Source organism: Neovison vison, chromosome 10 (assembly GCF_020171115.1).
Source record: "Neovison vison isolate M4711 chromosome 10, ASM_NN_V1, whole genome shotgun sequence".
Classification (NCBI taxonomy): Eukaryota; Metazoa; Chordata; class Mammalia; order Carnivora; family Mustelidae; genus Neogale; species Neogale vison.
Window position 1 is genome coordinate 49,486,116 of NC_058100.1, and position 18,812 is coordinate 49,504,927.

The 18,812-nt window shown below is 42.9% G+C and overlaps 1 protein-coding gene across 2 annotated transcripts in view; it reads right to left on the reverse strand.

Moving 5' to 3' along the window:
* The window catches only part of RGS8 (regulator of G protein signaling 8), a 149,775-nt gene extending 134,143 nt beyond the window's left edge, over positions 1–15,632 (reverse strand). Inside the window, exon 1 of one of the 2 annotated variants that reach the window (XR_006386639.1) lies at positions 15,304–15,632. The gene's annotated coding sequence lies outside the window, so the exon portion shown is untranslated. The remainder of the gene's footprint in view (positions 1–15,303) is intronic. The other variant, XR_006386641.1, reaches the window with a different exon arrangement.
* Between the last annotated feature and the right edge of the window lie 3,180 nt (positions 15,633–18,812).

Consider the following 18,812-nt stretch of genomic DNA (forward strand, 5'->3'; position numbering starts at 1 on the left):
CCTTTACCTCCATATCCAGTCCCCAGCTGGTCCTGTCTACTTACCGTCCCAACCAGATCCAGAATCCCCACTTATCTCCACCACCATGACTTCCACCCAATCCTAGACACTGTCACCTCTTATCTGGACCTCTATAATAGTGTATTGTCTTGCAAACGCACCCGCCATGGAATAGCTGGTATCATCTTTAATACACGTAGAAAAGATTCAATGACTACCTTACAGATTCCCCAGTGGGCTGACACACGTATAAAATGTAACATCCTCATACAAGATTCCAAGGCAGAGCAAGAACTCAAATATTTCTTAAATACTGTTAAAAGTTATATGTATAGTAAAAAGAGGTCTGAAGAAATATACACCACACTGTAGTTTAGTGTTAATTTGCTCAGTGGCATCTTTTATCATTGAAAACAAAGTTATTTGCATTTTGTAAAGAAGAAAGAGAAGGAAACAGGAGGGAAAGAACAAGAAATGAAGGCTATCTGCTTCCATGTAAATGACCAGATCCAATTATTTTTATTACTATTTTTTCCCTCCTAATTCAAGCAGATTCTAGCCTACAGACCTCGCAGGAGGTTAGCAGCAAGAACAAATAGAAAAGATACTTCACTTCCCAGCTTGCTTTTTTCCCCCTCCCAAGAAGCAAAAGTCATAGAGGAGAATTAGAATCTCATCAGAAAAGAAGGGCGTTAGAGGGAAAATGGGGAGGAATTTCCCTGAAAAAAAGGACTGCCCTGCGTTAAGGAGAAGAGAGACAGGTCAGAGGGATCTCAGAGGAAAAGGCTTCTACCACCTTGGGGAAGTTGGGAGATTGGGATTCAGCCTGGGCTCCCAGATTCCTCACGGGTTTCCGCGTTCCAAGTGCCAAAGGGATCCTGCGGGCCCAAAGTGGCAGCCATCTCCGTGGAACCAGTAGTGATAATTGTTATACACAGTGCTGGCCATGCATAAGACCCCAGAATCTTGACATGAGCTCATGGGAAATAAGAGAGGTTAGCTCAAAATGGCAGAGGCTAAATTTCCTGACAGTCCAAGGAGCTGAGTGTCCAGAGCCAAAATTAAGTTGATCTACAGAAACAAAAACAAAGGAAAAGGATACTTTTCATTTGTGCCCTGAGATTTATATCTACTCTCTTCCTGTATGAAACCATGCAAAGGATTTATCATCTTCATAAATTAGTTCTGATTCAATGTCATTACTATAATAATGTCACTCTTACTCATGTGCATTCTAATATGCTTTCCTGAGGCAGGAGGGTGAGGTAAAAGGGAAAAGGAGTGGAATTATGCACAAGGCTGGTATTGTCCCGAGAATGTGTCTCCTACATCAGGTGGCATCCCTTTTGGTGGGCAAAAGACTGAGAACCAGTGTTCTATGCCTGTCTCATTCTGACTTGATTAGAGTTTGCTGTTTGCATCCCTGACCATGGCTGCTATAGAACCTTGCACATAAGGAGATGGCATAGCACAGCAGGTGCCGGACAAGATGATCTGCCAGGGAAAGCTCTGCCAGCTCAATAAGCTATGTCACACGGAGCAAGTTTCCTAATCCTTCCATCTTCTCCTCTGGGGATCATACCATTCTTACCCCATGGGGTTACTGGGAAGATCAAATGTGATCACTTTAAGGTACTCAGCACAGTGCCCGTCACGTGGTTAAGCTCTATTAACGGTAAGTGATATTACTAGCCTGTATTGCGGTGGGCCTTTAAAGACGCTGACTGAATGAATAAACGAATGACTTATCTCAGGGTATTGAGAGCAGAAAATTCCTGAGGAAATATGGACTTGGCCAGGTGATCCCCCACTTAGGTGCTACTCTGAGCCAAATGTGGCCACACTTTGTTTTTGCTACTAAAGGACATACCTCGGGGCACCTGGGTGGCTCAGTGGGTTAAGCCGCTGCCTTCGGCTCAGGTCATGATCTCAGGATCCTGGGATCGAGTCCCGCATCGGGCTCTCTGCTCAGCGGGGAGCCTGCTTCCTCCTCTCTATCTCTCTCTGCCTGCCTCTCTGCCTACTTGTGATCTCTCTCTGTCAAATAAATAAATAAAATCTTTAAAAAAAATAAAAAATAAAAAATAAAAAAAAATAAAGGACATACCTCTGGGCACACACTGCATGTCCCAAGGATGTAGTAAGGTAGTAGACGGAGTACACTGTCTCCCTCGGTGATCAGTCACTGACATTGGCAAGAACTTTGGCCACGACCAACAATATACTTTGTCATCTATTTTCTTCTTGAAAACGCTAACTGCCTTCTATGGGGATCCATTCGCAATTTTGGCCTCAAGTAGCATTAGAGTTCATCAATTTCAGGAATAATGGGAAATCAAGTAATGTGTGTCCTTCTAGGTAGGGATGTATTTAAAACAGCCCTCACCCAACAACTTAGCAGAGCGAACAGTGGGACACTGGCCATTTTAAAATGCTCAGATTTTAAGAAATGGTGTTGATAAATTCCTTTCCAAACATTCTCTAGGAAAGCTTCTGCAATGAAAGAAAAATGACGCATGTATGTTGAATGGCTCTGTGTGGCCTTCCCACCAAAATTCAAAGCAAGAATCACAAACATGTCCTATTTTCTCAGATCTTTGGGCCTTGGTTTGCGCTGTTTCCTCAGCCTGGAATGTCCTCCACGCCCCAGCTCAAGCTATCCCAACCACACCCCTAACCCTAGCAAATCACAGAAATAGAGCACAGAGGTTAATAGCACATTTCAAATCCCATCTCCACGTTTCCCCAGCGAGGTGACCTTGGGCAAGTTATTTAAGTTCTCTGTGAGTCAGGTTCCTGTGGGGATGATAAGTGAACCTAACCTAACAGGGTTGTTGGATAATTAAATAGGTAAATATATGGAAAATGCTTAGAACAGGACAGTTCATGGATCATAATCAGCACTTCATAATTGGTGTCATTCTTAACCTTCAAATCCTAGCTCCAGCTTTAAACCCTTGGGAAGGTTGATTCCCCCAGGCAGAGGGCAGAGTTATACACTTTCTCCTGCATGCTTGCGTTAGTCTCTACTGTAGTGCACATCACATTCGATTACAACCACCGGTGTTGTGTATGCCTGCCTTGCCACTATGCACAAATAGGAGGAATGCAAACCAACACTTTACTCTGAGTCTCGGGCTTGCTTCAGCAGCACATATACTTTACTTTGAGTCTCTAGGCCTTCCAACAGAGCCATGAACATCACCGCATCACAGATGCACGATAGATATAAGGTTAACATACAAATGCATTAACTAAATGTTACTGAAGCTTTTTGAGTTTCTCACGCAGTCAGTGTATTCCCGTCCTTGCGTGAAACTGCTGAGTGATTGCTGTTGCTGTGTGTACCTCTAAAGCCAAATGGGGTAAGGTTCTGAGGTGCCTGAGAGTTTGTACACTAATCGCTGGCATCATAAAAATTCATCATTAGCACCATTAACAGAGTGGACTGATGTGATCACGGAGTCAGCAGAAGGACTTTGCCCAGCACATGGCATCTCTGGAGATAAGCTTTAACATTTCCCCCAGCTGCTTTCCAGCATTGCATTCCTCCAGGGCTGCTAGGACCCAGGACAGGTCACGGTTCCGAGGGGTGATGCAGGAGTGCTTAGTCACAGTCTATCCGCCAGTGGGAAAAGACTTTGGCAGGACTAGGATCCAAGAAGACGCTCAAAATAGCAAGTCTGTCGAAGGCCAAGGGAACTTCCTCTTGTGAAAGTGGGAAAAAGGGACGGATGAAAGAAGCGGCTTCCTGGCAGAGGGAAAAAACATCCTGTCTGAGCTGGACTGAGAGAGAGGAACCAAGGAAAGTTCTGGCTGCCTGGGGAGGGCAGGGAAAGCACCAGATTTGGAATCCAAACAATCAAGTCTTAATCCTTCCATCTGGTAAGATTTCTCCTCTTCAAAATGGAGAATGAAATGAAGAAAACTGTAAAGCACCATAAAAACGTTTAAGACATGATTCCATACAGCTGGAAAAGGCTCCTTCCTGTACTGATTCCTAGAAGGGGCTCCCACCTGAACAGAGGCCTGGGCATTTTCACGTTAGAGTAGAAAGAGAGGTCTCTGGCGCCTGTTCATTTAAATTACAAAGTATTAAAGAAGTCTAGAAGGATAATACATTTCAACGCTTCCTTGGAATAAAACTTTTTATTAGGAATCTGCTTTTGCGGGGCGCCTGGGTGGCTCAGTAGTTTAAGCCACTGCCTTCGGCTCAGGTCATGATCTCAGGGTCCTGGGATGGAGCCCCAGTCGGCTCTCTGCTCAGCGGGGAGCCTGCTTCCCTCTCTCTCTCTCTGCCTGCCTCTCTGTCTACTTGTGATCTCTGTCAAATAAACAAATAAAATCTTTTAAAAAATAATAATTTTTAAAAAAAAGGAATCTGCTTTTGCTTTCTTGTTTTTTGGGAGTTTTGACCAGCATAGCTTTGAGATGTATGAAACTAAACGGTGTGATTTATGGAGTTTTCTTACCTTAAGAGCAAACACTTACAATGCAAACAGTGGCGTGATTGGGAGCTGGCTGCCTCTAGCTAGCTAGAACTGATTTTGCACAAGTCCTCCCAACCCCATGTTTTGTGACATCACATTGGTAGCTTGAAATTAGCTATGGTGGGAGTATTTCACCCTGGCAACTGACAAATGCTATAAATTAGAGGGGTTTTTTTTCCTCTCCAAAAGCCAGCTTGCCAGCACACCACTCACTGAGCCCAAAAGGCCTGAAGAGTCCCCCAGCCATCACTTTCCGTGCCAAATGCCACAAAAAGATGACTGCCACCACACACACAAATACTGGATGGGAAACATTACAGAGATACAGCACTATGCAGATAGAAACACAAGGTGAAAAACCTTGGTAAATTGTACATTCCTACCACACAAGGTTCGGACAATGAGCTGTCAAGTTGTTGTTTTTTTTTAAACCGAGAGTAACTGTTACATGCCAGGGAATTTTGAGTCAGCCTTCTCTGGAGCCACAGATGGATATATTCAAAAAGACATATTACAGCTGGAATTCAAACATCTCGATGGCACAGTAATATAATGATGGAATAACCCACTTGTCAAAATAGGTGATCTGTCATTTGTCCCAGCTGAGTGAATGTAGTGTTGCATTTATAATCCTGTAGTGGTCAATGAATAATAATCGTCAAGTGAATGAACAGTCTTTGTTTCCTCCTACATGTTTTATGTATTCTCTTAACGTTCAAATGGATGGCTCCTTCTCTTCTGGAATTTTAAACATTATGCTATGTTCCTAAGGCTGGCAGTTGTGATAAGTGAAGCACAGATTAGGTGCTTGGTGGCTCTCAGAGGGCTTTTTCAGGGCACATCCTGATGAACGCTTACACACACCCTCTAAAGTAAGGCACCCTCATTTTCAGAGAAGGAAAAAGATGTTCATCGTGCAGTGGAGAGCTGTGATAAGACCCTATTGTCATCATTGCTACTGAACATTGGAAGCGGAACATCATAGCCATCAACTCCACTGCCACGAGAATGATGACCAAACTGCCCCTGCTTCTTTCTGTCACTCTTACTGTTGGACATCTCAGGACAAGAGCTTGTCTCCTGTCCATACATTAAGTCTCGTGTCAAGACTTCAAGTGAAACAGCATCTGGTCTTCTTTTGGCTTCTGCTATAGGATTAAGATCCATCACCTAGCAAGACTCTCAAAGTGGTGGTTCCCCAAAGAGAATAGAGTTGATTCTGGACAGCAAATATTATTATTACTATTACTATTACTGTTATGGGCATCTATCCTATTCATGGCAACGTATTATCTTTTTTGAATCTCCTTCCTGTATTTGGGGGAAAAGTCAAATCATGAGTCATCACCACTGCAACATACAAGTCAGAATGCAATCTGCAATCTTAGGATTCAGGCACACAGATTAGTTCCTGCCCTTCAGGGACACCACCATAAGCTACTGATTCAGAATTAAGCAACAAACGAAAGAGGCTCTACATGGACCTTCCATTGTTGTGTCTTTGCTGGTGAGGGCGAGGCAGAGGTGTCCAGTTTTTTTGTGGTGACTCTTCCAGAGGGATTGCGATAATATCTTTCTGACATAGAAGCAGCAGCCGTGGAGCAGCAGGAGTTTCCTATCAGATCTGTGGCTTGGTTTGGGGTCTTGTACCCCAAGAGTTGGCCTCAAACTCAGTTTTCCAGTGTATTCAACAGTGCTGGGATCCACCTGATACTTTTTAAATAAAATGCTTTTCCATTTATTCAGCAAGAGTCAGCCTCTGTTGCTTCGAGAACTCTAACACAGGAACTCTAATATGATTATTTTTGCTATTTCTCAGTATGGAAACTGAGCTTCAGGAGGTTAAACTGCCGACAATCACAAAGTTAGTCAATGAGAGAGCAAGGCTCTGAACCAGGACAATCCCACCTCTAAATCGGAAGATTTAAATCCCAAAGCCCACCTCTAAATCAGAAAGATTATACCCCAAGACCATAAAACTAGTGAATCAGAACTGAGTTGTTGCTGGAGTTTTTTTGAGGTTAAAATGATAGAAATATATAGTCTTACCTGAAGTTCTGAAAAATAAAGTGTTATAGCAAAGGCCACAACCCCAATCTTCTGACCTGATGTGCTTTCCTCTCATCTTCAAAACCCTCCCATATTTTTGCTCTCTATATTTTGATTTGAGTTTTTAAGCATCATTGAGTTTAAGAATATTATACAGGGAGGAGGTCACCAATTGTTTCTTGCATCCCACACTTTCCTTGTGTAGTAAACGTCCATCTTACAAAAATATATTCTTTTGTAGCTCTTTCCGCAAGAGTCTATTTATAAATTATTTATCAGAAAACGCCTTTATTTTTTCCTCATTCTTGAATGACAGTTCAGTTGGATACAGATTCCTATGCTGAACATTATTTTTCATTAACACTTTGAAGATACTATTTCATTGTTTTCTAGTGTCTGTTGAGGCTGATAAAAAGTTTACTGTCAATCTACTTGGCCTTCGTTTGTGATTAATCTATTTTTTTCTAGTGGTTCATCTATTTATTTTTCTTTAATAGTCAGCAGTAGCGGTCCATGGTGAGATTTGTTCTTAGTTACCTTGCTTGGGATATGCTTTTCACTCTTAGGACCCTTATCTTTCATCAATTCTGAAAACTCCACCTCATGACTTCTAGCCTTGCCTTACCTCTGCCGAGTGAACTGCTAGCTGTCCTCTAATATCCACTGTTCCCGATTTCCTTTGGGAGAAGAACTACCCTTTTTTTTTTCTTTCTGGGAACATAGAACCTCTCCCTGCCTCCCTAATGGGTCTGTATTAGGAAAAGTGTTATGTGCATCTTCATGATAGTCCTTTTAAAAGACACAGGCAAGGGGTGCCTGGGTGGCTCAGTGGGTTAAGCCGCTGCCTTCAGCTCAGGTCATGATCTCAGAGTCCTGGGATCGAGTCCCGCATCGGGCTCTCTGCTCAGCAGGGAGCCTGCTTCCCCCTTCTCTCTCTCTGCCTGCCTCTCTGCCTGTTTGTGATTTCTCTAATAAATAAATACAATCTTTAAAAGACACAGGCAAGACTTGACTCTTTTCCCTTCCCTGCAATACCCCCCACCCCACCGCCTCCACCCCTGTTTAGGATGCAGACCCAAGGACCAGAGCTAAAGAAACCATGTGGGATCCTGAAATAGAAGCCACAGATTAAAATAACGGAGCTGCTCACCAGCATCTAGACTGTTATATGAGAAATAAATCTCTACCTTCTTTAGGCCTCTATATTTTAGGGTCTTTTTTTTAAAAGCAATTTCTATTCTATCTTAGCAATTGTACGTTTGTTCTCTCTACTCCCCCTTTCCTTATGCGTTCCTTCGTGTGTGTGTATGTGTATGTAGGTGGGTGTGTGTACACGCACACATATGCACACGTGACCTCATTTTAACCTCCATCTCTCTTATTCATGTTCCTATTTTTCTCCCTCATTATTTCTACATACTGCATTCTAGATGAATGTCTTAGTTCTTTTTTTATAGTTCACTTGTTCACTTCAGAAGTCTAATGCGGCATTGAACGGGTCCCTTCGAATTTCTAATGTCAGCAAACACATTTTTAATTCTATACTTTTGATTTGGTTCTTTTTCAAATAAACCTGCTCTTTTTTCATAATAAGCTGTTCTTTCAGTCCATTCCTTCATGTCTTTGACATTCAAAAGACACCTATATCATAACCTCTTTCAGATTTTTTAGGTTAGCTCAGTTTTGGGGTAACGAACTTTTCCTGTTTATCTCCAGGTTCCCCATCAGGGTGATTCATTTCTTCATTTGGTTTGTAATTTTTTACTAACACTTCATCTTCACCAGGACTAGTTATCCCAATGAATACCTGTGCGGTAAGGGTAGAAATACCCCGAACACAGCAGTTTGTCTGTCTCTGGTGAAATTCTAAGGTTTCAAAGGTCCTAGACCAGTTTTTTATGGTAATTTCTCAGGCTGAGATTTCTATATCCCATAGCTTATATAAATTTGAATCCTACAATAACTCATGGTAAGGCCTGAGGGACACTTCATTTTCCCACCAACAGCACCAGATCAATGAAAGCTTCCTTTCTGCTTCCCTACAGCAGTTGTGAATGTTTCCAGAAGGTATTTATAGTCAGGTAGTTACCCAATCCCTTCATGGATGAGGCACCCCCCACCCCCACCCCAGCCCTCCAGGTTTATGGACAGAACTCTGCCAGGGAGTTGTCAGATAAAATGCGGAACACCTGGTTACATATGGATGTCAGACAAACATTTTTTTAGTCCACGTATGTCCCATTCAACTTTTGGAACATATATTTCTTAAAAGTGTTCATTGATTATCTGTACTTTTATTTATTTATTTATTTATTTATTTAAAGAGAGAGTGCCTATGGGAGTGGGATGGGGACAGAGAGAATCTCCAGCAAGCAGGGCTTGATCTCAAAACCCTGAGATCATGACCTGAGTCAAAGTCAAAAGTCTGACGCTTAACCAACTAAGCCATCCAGGCACCCATGCATCCTGTACTTTTAAATGCTAAATCTGACAGTCCTAGTCACAGGGCCCTGCCTAAACTTGGCCTTGGGGCCACATATCCTGTCCCTACATGGCCTCAGTATCTGAGCCTGCAGATTCTAGGACTTACCTGTAGCTCCAGCCACATTAGCTACAGTTATCACACTGGCTGAGTTCCTTTTTTCTGCTAAGAATGAAACTATTACCCTCACTTTTTTCAAGAGTGGCTGTATATAAATATTTGACATTTCTGCCACATTTTATCTAGGCTTTCTATGCGGCAGTAGAGGGAGGGAAGTCTTGTCCATGTCACCTCGGGCTGCTGCTAGTGGTCACAGATATTTCAGAAGAGCACTGCACTATGGAAAGCCTGGAGCACCGAGGGGTTAATTCATCCAAATTAACTGAAAGACAAGGGAATGTGCAGGAACTTGAGTTCTGGGGATACAGTCCATTTTGGCAAAAGGAAATATTCCTACAGCATGGATTCTCCAAGAGAAGCAAACATGTCCCATTTTTAGCTAAGGTTTGGCTTCCCAAGAACCTGAGTATCCAAGGATTTCCCTTCTATTTGGGGGGCATAGGAAAGGTGGTGAAATTCTGACTTTACTGCACTTTATTTTCACACTGGGCCAACTACAAGACGAAAAGCTAGATGGGAAGGTAAAAATAGAAAATTATTAACTAAAAGGGGTTGAAACATGTATATTTTAAGACCTTAAATTAGTCAAAATCTAGAAAATGGAAGACACCAAGTCATCGGATGAGAAAATACAGTGCTTTGGTACTGAAATCTTTCAGAGAAAGGCCCCTTTCAACACAGTTCTAAATAAAGTTCTCAGAATAGAAAGAGAAGATTTTGTCTTCACTTTAGACACGGAAAATCCCCTGGACCAAAAATTCCAAAATCCTTCCCAGATAGTTTCCGATGTTTTTCAACAATTTCACCTCCCCCACATGGTTTCCAGGCAGGGCCTAATTTAGTCTGGACCCAAATATTCAAATCTGAGCTTTTAACATAATCTCAAATGAAATTTAACTTCCTGTTTTTGTATTCTCTGGGTTAAAGGTACTGATTTGCTCAAGATAAGCATTTTTAGAACACCACAATTTTTGAAACTCTGCTTTGGCACATCTAAACTTTTTTTTTTTTTTTTTTCCAGTATTCTGATCCATGCCCTGAGCTTTCCATCCCCTGACAGGTTCTGCTGCTAAAAATTCATGTTGTATAAGCCTTAAAGAGTATGCATACCTCTCATTATCGCCTAGTTTGATGTGAGTTCATGCAAATAAGGTATACAAGGAATTATTTATTATTTGTAGAAAAATGGAATAATGCTTCTTCCATCCAAGTACTAACCAGGCCCGACCCTGCTTAGCTTCCGAGATCAGACGAGATCGGGCGCGTTCAGGGTAGTATGGCCGTAGACAGAATAATGCTTCTTAAGCTGGTCTCTTGGCCCAGAAATTCTTTGCTGCGTGGGATCTGCGGCCCTAACCTATCTCCACCTCCATCTCTACCCCTGCCTCTACCTCCTAGGTCTGTAGGAACCCTCCCAGGACAGGTCTACCCCACCGTAAGGAAACTCAATGGTTGATGACAATCCAAATTATGACCCTCCAAACCTCCAAAACAAATCAGAGAACCACAGGATCTTAATACAAGTTTTATTTCAGAGTAAACTATGTAGCTTGGAAAACATTTGGAAATTTCACAAAAGCATAAAGAAAAGGAAGTGATATATATCTTCACCACTGAGATATGTTTCTCTGCATAAAACATATGTTTCACCAAAATGGAATCATACTCGAGGAGTTGTGGAATTTTCTTTTCTCACTTATCTATATATTGTGAACATTTCCTACCACATTCAATGGTTTTGCATGGTAACAGTGTAGTGACTATACATTCCATTTTTATAAATATGTTCATTTATGTCTTAGTCCTCTTTTCGGGGGGACATTTAGATTCTCCCCAGTTTCTCTCAACTCTATGATAAGAATCATTGTATATGAGTTACTGCAGTCAGCCATGATTACTTCATCAGGGTAAATTCCCAAAGTAAAACTGATCTACTGAAGAATGGGCACATCTTCAAGGTCTGAGGTACCCACTGCCGAGGTACCTTCGAACGGTTTATCAGTGGTGGACTGACCTCCTTTAAGGAGTCTCTCATAAACTAGTGAGTGATGATGTGTCAGGCAGAAGTACTCTTCATGAACAAAAAGGATTTACAACATGATTTCTGTAAACAGAGAACTCTCCTTGCCCAATGTAGAACATCATTCAATTTACAATATGATTTTAAGTTTCTGTGGAAATTTTCTGTGACACAATTAATAGAGAAAACAAGATATTTCTCTATTTCATTTTTGTTTTAAATGGTGAATGCCACCTCTCAAAGGATTCTCTCCCTTTCTGCCCTCATCCAGACGGAGAAGAGATACCACAGTACAGCACAGTTCTGCTGCTGTTCATCCATCCTCTATTTCACATTCAGCTTCCCGTCATGCGCCAGATAAACACGGCAGCCCTGACATGATGAGAAGCCTTCCCTGAAGACTACAGCCCACACGCATCCATCCCTTCACTGAACTCCTATTATACTTATTGTCTGCACCACACAATTAGCACTTTATTATATACTGTCTTGTTCCCTAATTGTCTGTACCACACAGTTTAGCACTTTATTACATTCTGTCAGATTCTGTAATTGTGTCACGTATTTTTGCCTTGTCTCCCCGCCTAGATTACAAGCACCAGGGTGGCAAGGGGCCCTGTCTGGTGCTGCTCTAGCATTCCAAACACTGCCCTAGGAACAACAAAGTGGGCTTTCGACAAATGCTGCGTGCTTCTCTGGTAGGTGGGTGGGCTGGGAGAGGGGGAGATTGACTTTGTGGTGGGCTCGAAGTAGGCGGAGCTACAGAGAACTGACGAGAAGGAAGGCGCTGAGGGGCAGGAGGCCCCGTGCTCTGGTCCTTCCCGCCACTCCCCTTCAGTACCACCGGCTTTGTCTCCTAGCCAGTCATTTAGTTTCCAAGGTTTTCTATGTACATAGAACAAGGAAAACCAAACCATGTGACCAGACAATACTGTTTTTCAAATCATATGAGAATCACATGTTTTTCATCTGAAGATTTTATACTGTCACGTTCTCCAGTGAGGGAGGTGCTGCTGTGCAGAGAAAGAGGTCATGCTTTAGAACAAGAGACTTCTTACCACCTGTGTGACCGGCCACACATTGTTTAATCCCTCTCCCTACAATTAAAACCTTGTTCCTCATCTCCAAAATGATTCCAATGACTGATCATTTGGGAAACTGCCACTGAGTATCCTTAAGCCTGTTGGAATATTCTTATTTTTTTCTAATTTCTGCAAACACCCCACCTTGAGGTAAGTGTTAAATATCATTATTATTACAATAAATATAATTAGTGCCTCTGTTAGTCTCACACGCTGTTGAAGAGTATCTGCTTCAGCTGTGATTCGTGGGTTTGCTTCTCAGAGACTAAAGTCAGGTAGTTACACAATTTCTTTATTTTTCTTGTGCCAAAGGGTCGTTTACACTTAGTAGTCTTTCACATGACATCAGACTTGCTTCTAGTAAATAATAAGAGAGGAAACACCCGATATCCAGCATTAGCAGATTCATGCCTCAGTCTGTCACTTTTACCTCTGCTGAGAACATTCAGGTGACTGGAGCCCTGGGTTAAACACGTTTCTCTGAATTTGGGATGATACAAATAAAACGTTCTGTCCCTGTATGCCATCTGCCTTTTCCCTTTCCGATCAATATGTTTTGCCATACTGTACCCTCTCGTGTTTTTGTCCTTGTTTTTTCAACTGGCAGGTGCACAATACGATGTGACCAGTCAAGCAGTTGTTCAACAAGCTATTCTCTCCAAACAAGACCAACGCAAGTCTCTCCCAGAAGTGCCGCCCTCCCCTGAGGACCCAAGGAGCCCAGAGAGCCTTGAAGGGCTATTTTGTAGGGTAGGGGATGTCCCTTTTAAGAATAGCTCTGCTCCCCTGTGTGTGTTTCCTGGTTGTCCCTCTGGTAAAGAGAAGAGGTTTTCTTTGGCATATCTTTGCAAAATGACTGTGTTTGATTATTCTTCAAAAAATATTGATCAAGGTCTGCCACATGACAGGCAGGAACTGGGTGCTGGCCATACAGATGAATCCCACACAGTCAGGAGCTCATACCGGAGGAGCCAGCAGTCAAATGGGGAAGCAGACATGCCAATGGGTAATTACCACGCAGTGAGGTAAGTGTGAATAGAACATGTGTGACCAGGCTGCCAGCCTGAGTGAGCCCAGCCGTTCCCACCCCAAGGGGTCAACTCTGTTTGATAAATCTAAGGGAACACTTGACCTGGCTAGGAGTTGATTAGACTGAAGGAAGCCACTGCTTAAACACAGTTTTGTGGCAGCCTTGGGTGAAAGAAAGGAGGACAGGTAGGGTAGCTTTGGGATGGAAAGGAAAAAAATGCCTTGTCTCTCTGTCTTTGGTTCCCTGCCTTGGCTCCATTGACTCATACCTGAGCCGTTTGGAGGCAGATCCTCCAGATGAAGAGGGAGGGGGCTCAGTGAGACACTGAACACAGGTCATGCTGCTTTGGCAAGCCGAAGAGAAAAGGCTCCTCTCCACAACGTAGGCACCAGGAGAGAGCAACCTTGGCTTAGAGTGGCTGTGGCTGCGGCTGAGACCAGACACTGCCCCCGAGTGGCTTCACAGCAGAGGACACCCGCAAGGAGCTCAAAAGCAGAATAGGAGAGGATGGAAGCGGGCCCAGTGCAAGAACCACCCTACCTCCCAGACAAACCCCCAGGGAAGACTTGGAGGCAGGGGTGGTTCTGCACAAGGTAGGTGGAGGCACAAACCAATGCAATGTGAGTTACTACCATGGTTACAATAACCATTACCATGCAGGCTGATACTGAGATAAAACGTAGGGAAGTACAAGTTCTCCAGACACGAGAATTGTGTGGACACAAAAAACCACTTACTTTCTGGTCTCGAGAAAAAGCGGGGCAATGTCTGTGCTAGTCAGTAATGGAACTGAGGTCTGGTGAGGTAGAGAGACAAAGGTGCAGGTAAGTAACAGAACGAGATTCAGACAGCAAAGCTGAGGACCTGCGGTGGGGACTGAGTACTGGTGTAAGGGGGTTTGCCAGGGGAGCTGAGGGGTGTAGGCAAAGCTCTGGGTCAGGGAGCTTCCTGCAAGAAGGCATTAGAGAGAGCAGCCCTGAGTCTGTAGGCAGACTGGAGTCAGATGACTAGACAGAAATGTCCAGATCCACATTCTAAAAATAAGACTTATCCCCTGAGCCAAACAAAATGAAATTCGATCTCCGAGTCCATGATTGAATAGAATCCAAACAACGACAATAACCAAACATTCCAAACCGTACTAAAGGGCACACTGAGATAGAAGTCCCTCCCACCGTTGATCACCCCCCCCCCACTCCCAGGAGAACAGGCTGAGAGCTGCCATCATCCACTAGCATAAGTGCACTTTGTTAACTGCTTAAAGACGCTCTAGATGGGCAAACAGCTGCTGCTGGAAGTCCCTTGAGCGCTGCCCCCACCCAAGAATTTTAGTCAGCCATTAAAGAGTTAAAGCTTAGATCCAGGAGAATCTGCAGCATGCTTCCAGACCTAAAGCCAGCAGCCATCCCTTTTCCCAGCACTGACCCCATTGTTAAATATTTGAATATCACTGTTACCCTTCCAGATAACAGACCTACTGATACAGGTACGCCTCGACACACACCTTTTTTTTTTTCCCTTTAATACAAATGGAGGAATTGAATAAATACTGTTCTGTACTTTGCTTTTCTTTCTTCCTTTTTTTTAAAACCTAGTTGGCCCACCTTTAAATGTATGGTCAAGTATAGATGGTAGGCATTTCTTTTGGAGTTGACAGAATTTAGCTGTAACTAAGATACCTAACCTGAGAAACAGAGCACAGAACAACAAACTTTAGAATAACTAATGGGAAGTTTCAGGGAGTCCCAGAAGAACCCGGTCGATGGGGACAGTAGAAATATCTTGGGAAGCGGAGTCTGCCAGTCCAAGATAGCAGCGCCCGGATGGCTCGGCAGAGGGAATGTGGAGGGGCAGGACCAACAGAATTTCCCCCAAGCCCCTGCAGAAGCCATCTGAGCTCCCGCCCCCTGCTACCAGCTGGCAGGAGGGGCCCAAACTTCCCTGAGCCCAGACTGTTAGTGCTTGAGCTCAGCTGTTACCGAGAACTGAAGCCTTGGGTGGGAGCAAAGGAAATTGCAAGTTGCGCTTACCTCCCCTTCCTGAATGCGCTCCAGGAGTCTTCCCTTGACTCAAAAAGGACATAAAATGAAAGTTCTTCATAAATGAGATAAAATATATTTCTCCTAAGAGCTCCATCTTCACTTCGAATGCTGAAAGGAAGCAGAGTTATATTCATGAGGGAGAAAATACTTATAAACTAAACTGGAACCAGATTTAAGCATCCTCTACTTATCAAAAAGCCAAGACCACTGAGTGTGCTCTTTTCATTGCCATATTTATCTCCAAAACCCAAAGAACTGGTTTATGGGGGACTGAATTTTCTTTGTCTGATTTCTGTGTGATTTTCCTTTCACTTTTTTTTTTTTTTTTTTGGTGCAAAATGGTGGTTTATTAAAGCAAGGGGACAGGACCCGTGGGCAGGAAGAGCTGCTGCTCTGGGCTATGAGGGATGGCAGGTTATGTACCCTGTGGTTCCATTCACCATTTTTTCATTATTTTAATACTGAGGCAGAGATTACGGAAGGATGTTTAAAAGATGTCAGCTCCATAGATTTTTTCGAAAAGGATAGGGAAATGGGGTCAGAAAAAGATTACCTAATATTTTTATTTTTATGGATATTCCCAGAAACTTACAGCTGGGAAAAAGTCATTAAATGAGAAAGCAATTTCTGCTGACAGACTGTCACCTAGTGGTGAGTTTTCACCTAATTCATAACATGAGCAGCTCCGGAACTTTGGAAGTTCATGTTTGGGAAGATGTGTTTATTTCTCTCCGAGATCCCTGCGGAACCTTCCAGAGCGCTGTTGCAAGTAGAACAGACTCATTTGTGTGACTGCCAACAGCCTAACATGCCTCTAGGCAATACCTAATACAGGCTGAACATCCTTCAAAGGAAGTTTTGCCTCTGTAATTATTTTAATATTTTCAAAGAAGCCCCGCCAAGCAAAATTAATATTATTAACTTCCTTTTCTGTTTTTTTTTTGAAGATTTTATTTATTTATTTGACAGAGATCACAAGTAGGCAGAGGCAGGTTGTGGGGGGGGGCAGACTCCCCACCCAGCAGAGAGCCTGATGTGGAGCTCAATCCCAGGACCCAGAGATCATGACCTGAGCTGAAAGCAGATGCTTAGCTTACTGAGGCAGAGGCTTAACCCACTGTGCCACCCAGGCGCCCCTCCTTTTCTGTTTTCAAACTATGGTACCCTTATAATTCCTCCTTGCCAGTCATCAAACTAGGCCCAAATTTTCAAAGCGTTTTCCAATTATTAGGGGACGATAAATCAATGACATTGGCATGTCAGTCCATAGATACAATTCAGAAAGAGGGTCTCAACATCAGCAACAAGGCAACGTCCCCTAGATTTAATCCACGTCAGCAATCTTTCTTGCTCTCAGAGAGGATTACAGTCCTCTTCATCTGGCCCCTGTGTCCCTGACGCTCCCTAGTTCTCATTCTCTGTGTTGACACCATCCCAGGCCACAGGGGTCCTGACTCTTGTATTAACACCAGTCAACACCCATCAATAAGGAAATACCCTTCTCCCATCAATTCAAAAGTCTATGTTCAGGCAACAGAGCTAGAATACTGCTCTCACTTATCAGGATTCATTCTGCACTGGGTACTACTTCTACGACTCACTGAGTGCCCACCATGTAGCAGACACTCTGTGTGTCCCAAGGAAGAGAACAGATCACTGTCCTCATGAAACTTAACCAACTAACGGAGACCACTGAACACATTAACGAATTATGATAGCAAGGGAAAGCACTGGGTGCTGTGAGGAGGACCTGCACCAGTTAACTTCTCAGGAAGGTTACATTTGGGCCAAGACCCAAAGATTGAGTAGCAATCAGCCTGCAGAAGAGCAGCCTGGGCACAGGTAAGAACCCTGGTCTTGGAAAGGACTTGGGGTTTTGAAAAAACTAAACAGAGGCCAAAATGCTATAAACTAACTCCACTGGAAAAAATATACCACAATATTCCAGGAGGTCTAAACTCCATCAGGACAATAGTAGCATTACCATAATAGTCATAAAACAGAAAGAACCCAAATGTTCAAAGAACTCAATGAATAAAATGTGGAATACCCATACAATGGAATATTATTTGACTATAAATGAAGAAGTACCGATTCCTCTGCAATATGGATGAATCCTGAAAACTTGAAGCCAGACAAAAAGACTATACAATGTATGATGTACAATGTACACAATGTATACAAAAAGACTATACAATGTACTATACATATGTATATGTATATACATATACATGTATATGAAATGTCCAGAACAGGCAAATCTATAAAAACAAAAAGATTAATGGTTGCTTAGAGCCAGGGGTCAGAAGGAGGAAGGGAACGAGGATTGACTATTAACTGTATGGATTGTTGGGGGGGATCATGAAATTGCTCTGAAATTGATTACAGCAATGGTTGAGCAATTTTGTAACATTACAGTAGAGAATATTGAAATATGGGGCGCCTGGGTGGCTCAGTGGTTTAAGCCTCTGCCTTCAGCTCAGGTCATGATCTCAGGGTCCTGGGATCGAGCCCCACATCGGGCTCTCTGCTTAGCAGGGAGCCTGCTTCCCCCCCCCTCTCTGCCTGCCTCTCTGCCTACTTGTGATCTCTCTCTGTCTATCAAATAAATAAATAAAAATTTAAAAAAAAAAAAAGAATATTGAAATATGCTAAAAATAGGTGAATTGTACAGTATTGAATAGTATCTCAATAAAAAATTAGTATTATTAAAATATTAAGATTATTGCTATTAAAAATAAAAATCTGGAGTCATGGATCCCAGGTTAAGAATCCCAAATGTGGAATTGCCTGATCTGTCCATTTTTTCCTTTGTGCTGGAACCGCGTATGTGTTTGCCAAAGGGTGGGGCCAGGAGACAGTTGAGCAGGACTGTTTTCAGAACTATCTTTTCCCCAAAGGGTTCTCTGAAGCCCAGTTTCTGCATAGGACTTTTTTCCCCTTAAGAGATGTCCCTCTACTAATTGGCATTCAGCCTCAGAAAGAAAACTCTGAAAGGGTCTTTGTCCTGGGGACCAGCAATCTGTCCCACTTCTAGTCATGGCCTGTTCCCTGCTCTGAAGATCTCTGGACTTTGATGCAGAAAATATAAACTTTGGGTTTTCCATCAACCACACCAACACGCACACACAATCATAATATTTCCAAGAGCAATTCTCATACCTGTGACTTGGTTATGTCTTTACAAGAAATGCAAACGACTCTTCTAGCTCACCCGTGGACAGAACCCTTTCCGGCCCACAAGGGATAGCAACACTTCCAAGATCCAAATTACATTCTCCTTCCTTCATGAAAGTTCCCTTATGTAGCAGTATTCTGTCTATAATCCATTTCCTCTCTTCTAGTAAGGACAACTGCGATATTGTGATTTATAATAAGAAATGTATATTTGGTCTTCCCTTTCCGGGACAGAGCTCCTAAAACTCTTGGCATTTTCTAAGAGAAGATGGCAATTAAAGTCTTTTTGTTATGTTAATAAGATGACTTTGGAAAAGTGC